This window comes from Equus przewalskii, chromosome 13, assembly GCF_037783145.1.
Source record: "Equus przewalskii isolate Varuska chromosome 13, EquPr2, whole genome shotgun sequence".
In the NCBI taxonomy this organism is placed as follows: domain Eukaryota; kingdom Metazoa; phylum Chordata; class Mammalia; order Perissodactyla; family Equidae; genus Equus; species Equus przewalskii.
The window spans coordinates 20279029-20289134 of NC_091843.1; the positions used below are offsets into that span (position 1 = coordinate 20279029).

The following is a 10106-nucleotide window of genomic DNA, read 5'->3' on the forward strand; positions in this document are numbered from 1 at the left end:
AGGCACAGGCATTGGTTTTCTGTCTGCGTCCTCAGAGAGGAAGAAACAGCGGCTGTGGATGCACCTGTGTGGGGGCCAAGTCCTCAGCTGTGATGCATGGAGAGGTTAAAAATAGCAACCAGGCTGGTCCAATTTCAACTGTCCTGGGACCTTGAGCAGTTACAGAGCAGAAGGGGCTGGGGTGGAGGGAGAGGAAGGATTCAGAGAAAGCATGCTTCATAACTATGCATGGCCTATCATGCAAAGAGCTGCAGGGCAGAAAGAAGACTCCTCATGCCTCCTTCAGTAGAAACCAAGCCCAGGATGCTGATTCTGTGCACAACAAGCCCTCTGGCAGGAAGGAGAGCCCATCCAGGAACCCAGGGCCAGGAAAGCAAGGAAGGTCCATTCTGAGAGTCAGTCCACAGAAGAGCATTCCGTGAGGATCAGTTCTTGACTCAGTACTGTGGAGGAGAGGGTATCCGTGATCTCTAGGGACTCATTTTCACATTGAAGAGGAAGTCCCACTGATTGTCTTTACCTCAAGCCCCACTGAGACTTCTTGCCTCACTCAAGAGACTCAGGCATGAATGGGGTTCTGAGTAGGAAACAATCAGAATCTTTTGGGGCTCTCCACACCCCAAATTGCTGGACTAGGCCTGAGTCAGCTATAGTTGAAACTAATGACACCTCTTCATTTGCTCTTTCCTATGCTGTGACACCATGCTGTCGAAATTAGATAGGGTGTGATATGGTATCCCAGAATCCTCGCAGCCATGCAAGAATCATGGTGCATCTTCCCAGATCAATTTTTTTTTTTTTTTTTTTGATGCAGGAAAGTAGGATAGGGAGATTATTATTCTTATTAGGAAGCAAGCATAAATGTAAACTAGAAAATGCAAATGTTAATCTTCAAAGAAATTGTAGGCTTCCAGGAGACTATTTTGAACTTTAGCCCTATCACCAACCTGGAAATGAGTTTACTTCTCTCTGTTATTAGGGATACTTTGGTGCCAAAATCTTATGCATATAGTAGGCCACATAGCGGTCCCTCAAAGATATCCATGTCCTAATCCCCAGAATTTGTAAATTTGACCTTATGTGGCAAAAGGGACTTCGCAGTTGCGATTAAGTGAAAGATCTTGAGATGGGGAGATTATCCTGGATTATCTACATGTGACCACAAGTGTCCTTATAAGAGGAATGCAGAGGGAGATTTGGCTACAAAGAAGAGAAGGTAATGGGACGATGGAGGCAGAGATTGGAGAGATGTGTTTTGAAGATGAAAGAAAGGGCCACAAGCAAAGACATACAGACAGCCACTAGGAGCTGAAAAGAGCAAGGAAGGCATTCTGCCCCCAGCGCCTCCGAAGGAGGCCTGCTAACCCTTTACTTTAACCCATCTTGATTTTTAACCCCTTGCAAACTTCTGACCTCCAGGACGGTAAGAGGATAAATCTGTATCATTTTAAGCCACTAAATTTGTGGTAATTCATTACAGCAGCATCTGGAAACTAATATACCTCAGAAACAAAAGTCCAGGTCATGTGGATCAGCAACTTCACACTATTATAATGGATGATTTTGCTCTGAACCACACAGAACACAGGATGTTGGGGGATAATTGCTTTATCCTTTCTCCTTTAAAAATCATTCTGTTAAGCTAAAAAACAGGTTTTTCTCAGACTGGTTTCCATGCATTTACTCATATCATTCCCCCTGCCTCAACAGCCATCCTCACCCTTACTCCTTTAAGTTCTGTGGTGAACAAATAAATGAAATCTCCCTAAATTCATATGCTTGATGAAGGTAAAGTTTTCTGTTTCTAATAGGCTTTAGTAATTGAAAAAGGCAAAGAAAAGATTTTTAATCCCAAAAAATGTAGGAGGTTCTTACCTCCAGTGCCAGTCTCAGATTTTTAGACTATATGATTTGAGGGGCAGCAAAAACCTCAGGGTGCAAAACTGTCTATCGTACTGGCCTGCTGTTGTCCTATAAATGCATATTGGAGATTATAAGTCAATTTCTCCAGTGCCCACTAATAAAATGAAAATAATATTAAAAAACCACTGTAGTCATTACCCCAAATCATAAATCAGTTTTGAAATATACACACATTTGCCCAGACCTCTTATGTATTATCACAAAATCCAAACAATTGGAACTTACATTAAAAAGAGTTCTGGAAGATAGTCAAAGAGGATCCAATACACAACTAACAGGAGACCCTGAAGATGAAAGCAAGGGAACAGAAGAGTCTCAAGAGAACAAAGAAAATACCAAAACTGTAATTCAAGAAAGTCTGCCTAATATAAAAAATGATTTGAACTATATGTTGACAGAACATATCATGTACCTAAGAATATTGACCCAGAATGACCAAAACCAAGACATATTCTAGAAAAATTATTGTATTTAAAAGAAAAAGAAAAAAACTTGGATATCTAGGCAAAAGGAGCTTATAACTTACAAGAGAGATCAAATTAAATTATGCTCAGATTTTTTTTTTTGACAGCAAAGCTTTTTGCCAGAAGAAATTAGGGTAATGTATTTAAGATATTCAAGGGAAGAAAATGTGAACTAAGGATGTTTTATCCAGGAAATCACGAACTGCTAATAATATGCGAAGACTCAGAGAATATTATTCCCGTGAGCCCTTCTTAAGGTGTCTACTAAAGAACAAGTTTCAGACAAGTATTGCTGGTGAATATTAGATATATCGTTACTTATAGATAAAAGACTAAATGAGGGTTAAAAGGTAGAGACTCTAGTATGCAACGGCTGTATGATTTAAAATGCAAATATACTACAACTATAAAAAATGAGGAGATGATTCACATATGCAAAAAAATGTTTTAGCTACTTTCAGTAATAATATCAGTGATAGTACAAGTTATTATTCTGAGAATGTTGTATATGAAAAGTAGAAAAAAGCAAATGCTAATTAGATATTCTAATTCTACCATCCCCCATGCCTTCAAGGATTTTCTGGTTAGAGAGGGGAGCTACTGAGGTAATACATAAGATGTTAAGTAAACACCCTGTAGATATGAATCCGGATTAGAAATATCAGTATGAAATCATGACGTATTTGCTTATTCCAGCTCTTTCCCCTGAAAGAACTTAGAAACAAAAGGCCACCCAATAGCTGTGAGCATCTCTAGCACTCAGATTTGATCTTGAAATGACATATCCCATTGAACTAAACCAGGATTTCTTGGAGCAATGGCTAACTTTAGGTCTGAGGAAGGATCCATCCATGAGGAGTTTGGAGCATGCCAGCAGGTAGAAGGAAGTTGTCAAAAACTAACTAACATCATGTCAAAAGAACTCAGGAAGCACCTTGAAGAGTTCTCCACTGGCCAAAGATTTAAGCTTTGCAATAGACTGCAACTCATCAAATATACATAAATCCAAGAGCTCATGACATATATTTAAAATATAATAATTGGTCACCGTCTGAGGAAACAATATTCCAATTGTTATCTTGAAAACTGGGTAAATAAAAGGAAATAATCAAACCCTACCCTACCTACCCTGTATGAACTGTACTCCTGTGTAACAAAATAGTAGATATGGGTAAGTGTCTCTTTATAAAAATATCCCAGGAGAAAAATAAATAAATAAATATATGAAATTAAAATATTACTATTTTCAACTCCCAATGAATTAATGAGGTAGACCTTGAGCATCTGCTTCGACTAATATCAAAAACAGTGTAAACCAGACACAAGATATAACATCACCAATAATCTTATTAAAGGGATTAAACCTGTATTAAATCAATCCTCTTGATCCAGCTCCCAAATGGCAGGAAATACAGAAGACAGAGGAACACGCTGAACTGCACCATGAGTGAGCAGTCAGCAAATCTCACTGTAGGAAACCTGACAAGTCAAATGGCCCAGATTTGTCAACAGATAAATTGTAAGGAAAAGAAAGAGGTAGAGGGGGAAACCACAGATTAAAAGAGACCTAAAAAGCCTATCAAGTTAAAAAACATATGGACAAGACTAAACTATAGGTTTTAGAGATGCACACTTAAGTGATAAAACCATAAATAAATGCAAGGAAGTAATTACTACAAAAGTCAGGATAGTGGTTACTTTTGGAGGTAGGGAGAGATTGTGTTGGGATGAGGCACATGGAGGGGTGACGGGGGTGCCTGGGAATTCTTTCTCGATTTGGGTGGTAGTTATAAGGGTATTCACTGCATAATAATTCACTAAGCTTCACAGTAGTTTGTTTTTCTGTATCTGTGTTTAATTTTACAATAAAAATATTTTTTTTAGAAAAAGAGTTAACTGCAATGGTTACTTGCGTTCTTCATCTCTGGGTTACCTATTTGGTCTTGATGAATAAGAAGCTCTCCCCAAGGCAAGGGTTCCTTTGATTTCTGAAGGAGAAATAATATTATGAGACATAATAACTCGTGTCCACCATGATCATTGAATTAAGCACACAGTAGAGCCCATTAAACTCTTGTTGCATGAATCTATGAATCAGTGAGTCGATAGATAATGCAAACACTCCATACTCTAAGTCATTCTAAATACTTATACTAGATGCCTCTCCCCGGCTAGAAAAATCTCTCGATTACCTGTAGGAAAGGCCCATGCTCCTCAGTTTCACATTCCACCCTCTTTTCCAGAAACCAGTCCCGACCAACCTTTCCAATCTTATCACCATTACTTTCTCAAATGCTCCATTCCAGCCAAACAGATCTACTCCTATTTTCCTCATTTCCCCTACCCCCACGCCTTATCTGGTAGCTTTTCTCTTTCTTTCTACTCACCTAAACTCTACTCATCCTTTAAGACCTGGCTCTATTCCCATTTCTTCTCTAAAGCCAGTCCTTATTACTCTGCCCCATTGCACTTTCCCTTTCCTTTGAACTTCAATAATGCCTATTATCACTACCGGACACTCAGTCCTTGCTTACAATGATATTGTGAGAGAACTTTTTATCTTTATTTGTTGTGGGTCTGTAAATATACTCTATATTTCTTAAGTCTGGAACTGTGACTGACACTTTTTAAAAATTATCACAGAGGGGCTGGCCCTGTGGCCGAGTGGTTAAGTTTGTGCGCTCTGCTGCAGACAGCCCAGTGTTTCGTTGGTTCGAATCCTGGGTGTGGACATGGCACTGCTCATCAAACCACGCTGAGGCAGCTTCCCACATGCCACAACTAGAAGGACCCACAACGAAGACTATACAACTACGTACTGGGGGGCTTTGGGGAGAAAAAGGAAAAGAATAAAATCTTTAAAAAAAAATTATTATAGAAACCCTACTACCACATTTTGTGCATAAGAGGCTCCCAATCAATATTTGTCAATTGGCTAGTTAGGTGGGTGGTTGGACGAATGGATGGATAAATAGATGAATGGATTAAATTATCATATTTTTTAGAGCATTCAGTGGGTACTGACAGACATATAAGTTTATATTCAATGGGGCAGAATTATGGGGGTCTATTTTTTTTTGAGGAAGATTAGCCCTCAGCTAACTACTGCCAATCCTCCTCTTTTTGCTGAGGAAGATTGGCCCTGAGCTAACATCTATGCCCATCTTCCTCTACTTTATACGTCGGATGCCTACCACAGCATGGCTTGACGAGCGGTGCCATGTCCGCACCCGGGATCCAAACCAGCGAACCCTGGGCCACTGAAGCGGAACATGCGAACTTAACTGCTGTGCCATTGGGCCAGCCCCTGTGGGGGTCTCTTTGACCCTGGTACAGTCACTACAAGGGAGTCTCTTGTTAACTCTTGGTAGTTACAGACGTTGAGTATCTGGAAATTGAGATGCTGAAATGAAAAAAGAGGACACTGAGAGTGAATGGAAGAAACTACTGACAATTGTTTTTGTTTGCGATGTCGTGGACAAAACTTCACAGCTTTGTCCACGTCTGGATCTACCTATGGCAGGTCACACACTTAAATACTGAAACTTCAAGCAAAAATTTCAAGAGTCCCCCTCCATATACTCAAAAACATTTTCTGTACACAATCACTTATGGCAAGTTCAGGGGTGGGCAGGACAATGGACTGGGTTGCATGAGAGCTTTTTTTGGCCTAAAATCTACGTATGAGCAATTACCATGAAAAATTAGAGGCCCAATCCTTCAGTTATAAAGGTGACATCTGCATAAAGAAGAAAAAGTAAGGTCCCTGATATGTGTCAGCTGTCCCAGGGAGCTCTGAGCTGAAAGAAATCCCTGTCCTGGTCAGAATGCCAGGCCAGCTGAGTGGCACAGTGCCCAGGGCCTCCTCCTTCTGGTTCCCTCCGTCCAGCTAACCACGGGCCTGCCCTCCTTTTGAAGGAATGGCTCCAGGGAGAAATCTTCAAGGACCGACAGATTGGAAAGGATAAATGAATTCGAGTTTGTATGCTGAGATGTCAGCAAACACAAATAAACAGAATTAGATGTGGAAAGAATGGGAACCTCCAGAGCCAACAAACTTTTCTTCACTCATGCTCAGGCATTTTCCATCCAAAAAAGCCAAGAAAGAAGAAAAAGGCTCTAACATGGATTGGATGGCTCCTGTGCCAGGAGAACTGTTCTAGCTGCTTTCATACTTTTAATTTTATTTAATCCTCCCTCTCAATTTGCAAGGAAAGGGTTATCTTCCCTGTTTTACTGATGATGCAAACCAAGATTCCAAAAAATTGAGAGGCTTGGCCAAGGCCACACACCTATTAAGTATCAAAACCAGGATTCAAACCTATGTTTATTTTCCTCCAAAGCCCTTCCCACTGCACCATGAGTGGAAGCAGAATCATAGCATGTTTTAGCTGAAGGATGACCTCACCACTATCCCCATTTCACAGATGAAGCAACTGAGGCCAGAAAGGAGAAGCAACTTGCCCAAGGTCACACAATCAGCTCATGACAGGTCCTCAGCTGTAGCCCAGGCCTCCTAATTCCAGGTAGGAATTCTCATCACTTGTATCCACGAGGGTCCTACAAGAATGGCATCCTCAAATAGGGGCATTAGTGAAGAGCTTGCGGAAGGGACTGTTAAATGCAAGGGCACATTTAAAGTAGCCGACAAAGGACGGTCAAGCATTCCAGGTACAACAGCTGCATGGGGGCATGATCATCTCCGTGCTTGAAAGGACAAGGTCAGGGCCCTGAACCCAGAGGGAGCTGTAGCTGAGGCTGAAGCTATAGCTGTAGGAGAGCTCTGAACTTCGGTAGAGAAAGCCACTGCCAGGTTGCAGCCTGGCAGGGAGGGAATCCAGGCAATAATCCCCTGCCCTCGTCCTCTCTCCCAGCCTACTGGTCTCCTACTGGTGCCTCTCATTAGCTGGACCCTACAGAAAGCCAGAAGCTGAGGGATTCCCAGGATGCAGCTTCCAGAGATCAGGGCAGGATGGAGAAGGGAGGAGAATGGACCTGGAGGGGCAAATGAAGTCTTTTGAGCACACTGCTACACAGGGATGCATCTCTGAACCTCAGTCCTTGGGAAGGGTCCTGCCTCAGCAGGTCAAAGACAACAAAAACAACAAAAGTCTCCTATCCTAATCAATGTGGGGCCATGAAGGCCTGGCATGGGGAAATAAAGGGCAGCTAGCAGCACAGAGCTGGATTTCTCACTGCCCATGGCAGGAGTTTTATCCTAATCTGGTCAACCTGTGGTAACAGGGGACAGAAGCCCTGTGCTAATCACCTCGGGATCAAAGGCATTGCTTTGGGACTCTTCTGCTTTGGTACCCAGGTCAGTGCTGGTGTTCAAGCAGAGAGATGCTGGTGTTTCAGATGAGCTTTTGTGGGTATTTGAGAATTAAAAATGGGAGCAGGGGGCGAGGACTGTGTGTATGCGGACAGCATGTTTGCTGTTTACCAGTTCTTGGAAGTCGATGCCACTTTTTAAATAAAGATAACCCCTAAATGAAGGCAAATTGCTCTTATCTATGCCGTTAGCACAGGCAACCTTGCTTTGATCCTACAAGTCTCTCTCCACACACACACACACACAGGCGCGCGCACGCGCGGCCCCTTTAGGTCTCTTAGGTTCATCCCAGCCTTTCATCACTGCCTGAAGTTTCAACCTCAACTTCCACTGAGCCCCTCTCCTCACCCTGACTTGGTCATATTTCCTATTTAGTTTAAATCAACAGTCTGATTTTATCAACAGTAATGCTTTATGGAGGTTTATTTCTTCAAACAGACTGTGCTCCTCTTTGCTATAAAGTTAATTTTATGTTCTTTGTTCACTTTCCTAATCTGCAAATTACATCCTCCTGTTCCCTGATTACTTACTATTGGAAAAACAGCCTCTTTTTGCTTCCAGTTTGAATATTCTCTGCCTTATCTTGATGACCCTAATCTCTCTCCCCTGACTGGCCTCTCAAGGCAGCGGTAAGGACCCGGCGGGGCGCATCCTGGCCGCCAGCAAGCCCGCGCGGCTGCTGCGCGCCAGCCAGACCCCGTGCCTTGCTCCTCCATCGGCCTTTTCCCGACTCCCCCCGCCCCCCAGTCGTTTTTCTCAAACATGGTGTGGGAAGAGGTTCAGTTGCAGCGGGGAGGATTACAAATTCTGGGATCCACTCCATGCTCTCAGAAAGCCCTAGTGGGAAGACGGAGAACTTCCGACACTCAGAGAAACAAGGACAAATGCTTCTGAGGCTGACATTCGGCTGATATGGCATGAAAAATGACCTGACTCTTTTGTTGGAAGCGCCTGGAGGGGGAGGGGCTGCAAAAGGAAGAGAGATCACTCGGAATGGTGAAGGGAAAAATGGAATCAGTTCTTACATGATCAGGATTTTTAAAGAGGTGAGGAAGAGATGACCCACCTGTCAGAAATGTCAAAGGGAATTAAGGGTCTTTGTAACTGCATTGAGAGAAGGGAGGAAGGGAAATGAGGAAGGAAGAAGAAATTGACAAAAAAATTTTTAAAAACACAGAGTTGGAAGGCATCTTAGCAAACCTCGTGCTTTAGGAATAAGAACATTGGGGTTCCAAGACCAGACCCTAAGTTCTAATGACAGCAAAAGAGTGACAATATTGATGATAACAAGAACAGCCAGTGATATTTGCTTACTGTTATTTACCAAACCAATTCATCCTCTTGCTGTTGTTTAGCACATGCCATGTTCATTTCCATCTCCGATTGCTCTAATTTTCTGGGCAGCATTGCAAATCTGTTCAAAACCCCTCCAGGCTTCTCAATTTCCGGGGCAGATTCTTCTGATACCCCAGACCAGGTCAGAGGTCGGGTACCTCTTTGTGTAAAGAGCCAGATAGTGAATATTTTAGGCTTTGCAGACCACAGATAGTTTCTGTCACATGTTCTTCTTTGGTTTTTACAATCTTTTAAAAACGTAAAGTATCATTCTTAGCTTGAGAGCTTCCTCCGATCCCTGTTCTAGGCTCCCAAGCCCTGGAGTCATGTTTAATACGTCCCTCTTCCACCACCGGTCCATCCAATCATAAAGTTCTTTGGGTTTGAGCTGCCTCTCAAAATACCCTTTAAATTTTTTTCACCTCCCTCCCCACTATGTCATGCATGCTCTGGTCACCAAAATGGTCACCCCTACTCCCCCGACGTCACTGCTGAATCTATCTTTGCAAACAATGATTTGCACAGATCATTCCCTTGCTAAAATACCTCCAAATCGAAGCCCCTCACTTTGCCTTCAAGAACTGATCCCCCCAAACACACAAAAGTCACATGCATAGACACACACAGTTATCTGGTCTTCAGTAATAACACAAAGAAGGACAGCTAACATTTAGTGAGCATTAAAATGAGCTAGCCACTCCACTAGACACATGGATCATCTCATTTAAGCCTCATTGGGACCCTATGAGATAGGTGTTATTATGAGTGCAATTTTACAGATGAGTAGCTAAGGTTCAGAGAGACTAAGGAAGATATGATAGTTTACACAGTAAAATGGTAAAACTAGGAACCGAATTGTGGCCACCAGACTCCAGGGCACTTCCCTTAACCTCCATCCAGCACTGCCATTAACACATCTCCTCCTCCACCCTCCTAGACCCTCTGCCCCTGTCCCACCAAGAAACACCCTCAAAAGGACCACTGATTCAAGACACGGCAAGCAGGTCATCCTGCAAGATACATATCTCAACTTGTGGCCCACAAAGGGAAGC

At 42.6% G+C, this 10106-nt stretch overlaps 1 long non-coding RNA gene across 3 annotated transcripts in view; it reads right to left on the reverse strand.

Annotated features, from left to right (window-relative positions):
- LOC139075259 (uncharacterized) overlaps positions 1–10106 on the reverse strand; it is a 427158-nt gene that overhangs the window by 213651 nt on the left and 203401 nt on the right. The window contains exon 5 of one of the 3 annotated variants that reach the window (XR_011525465.1): positions 2479–4375. The exons of the other annotated variants lie outside the window; for them this stretch is intronic. This is a non-coding gene — a long non-coding RNA (uncharacterized lncRNA). Of the gene's footprint in view, positions 1–2478; positions 4376–10106 lie in introns of those variants that run through there. 3 annotated transcript variants of the gene reach the window in all.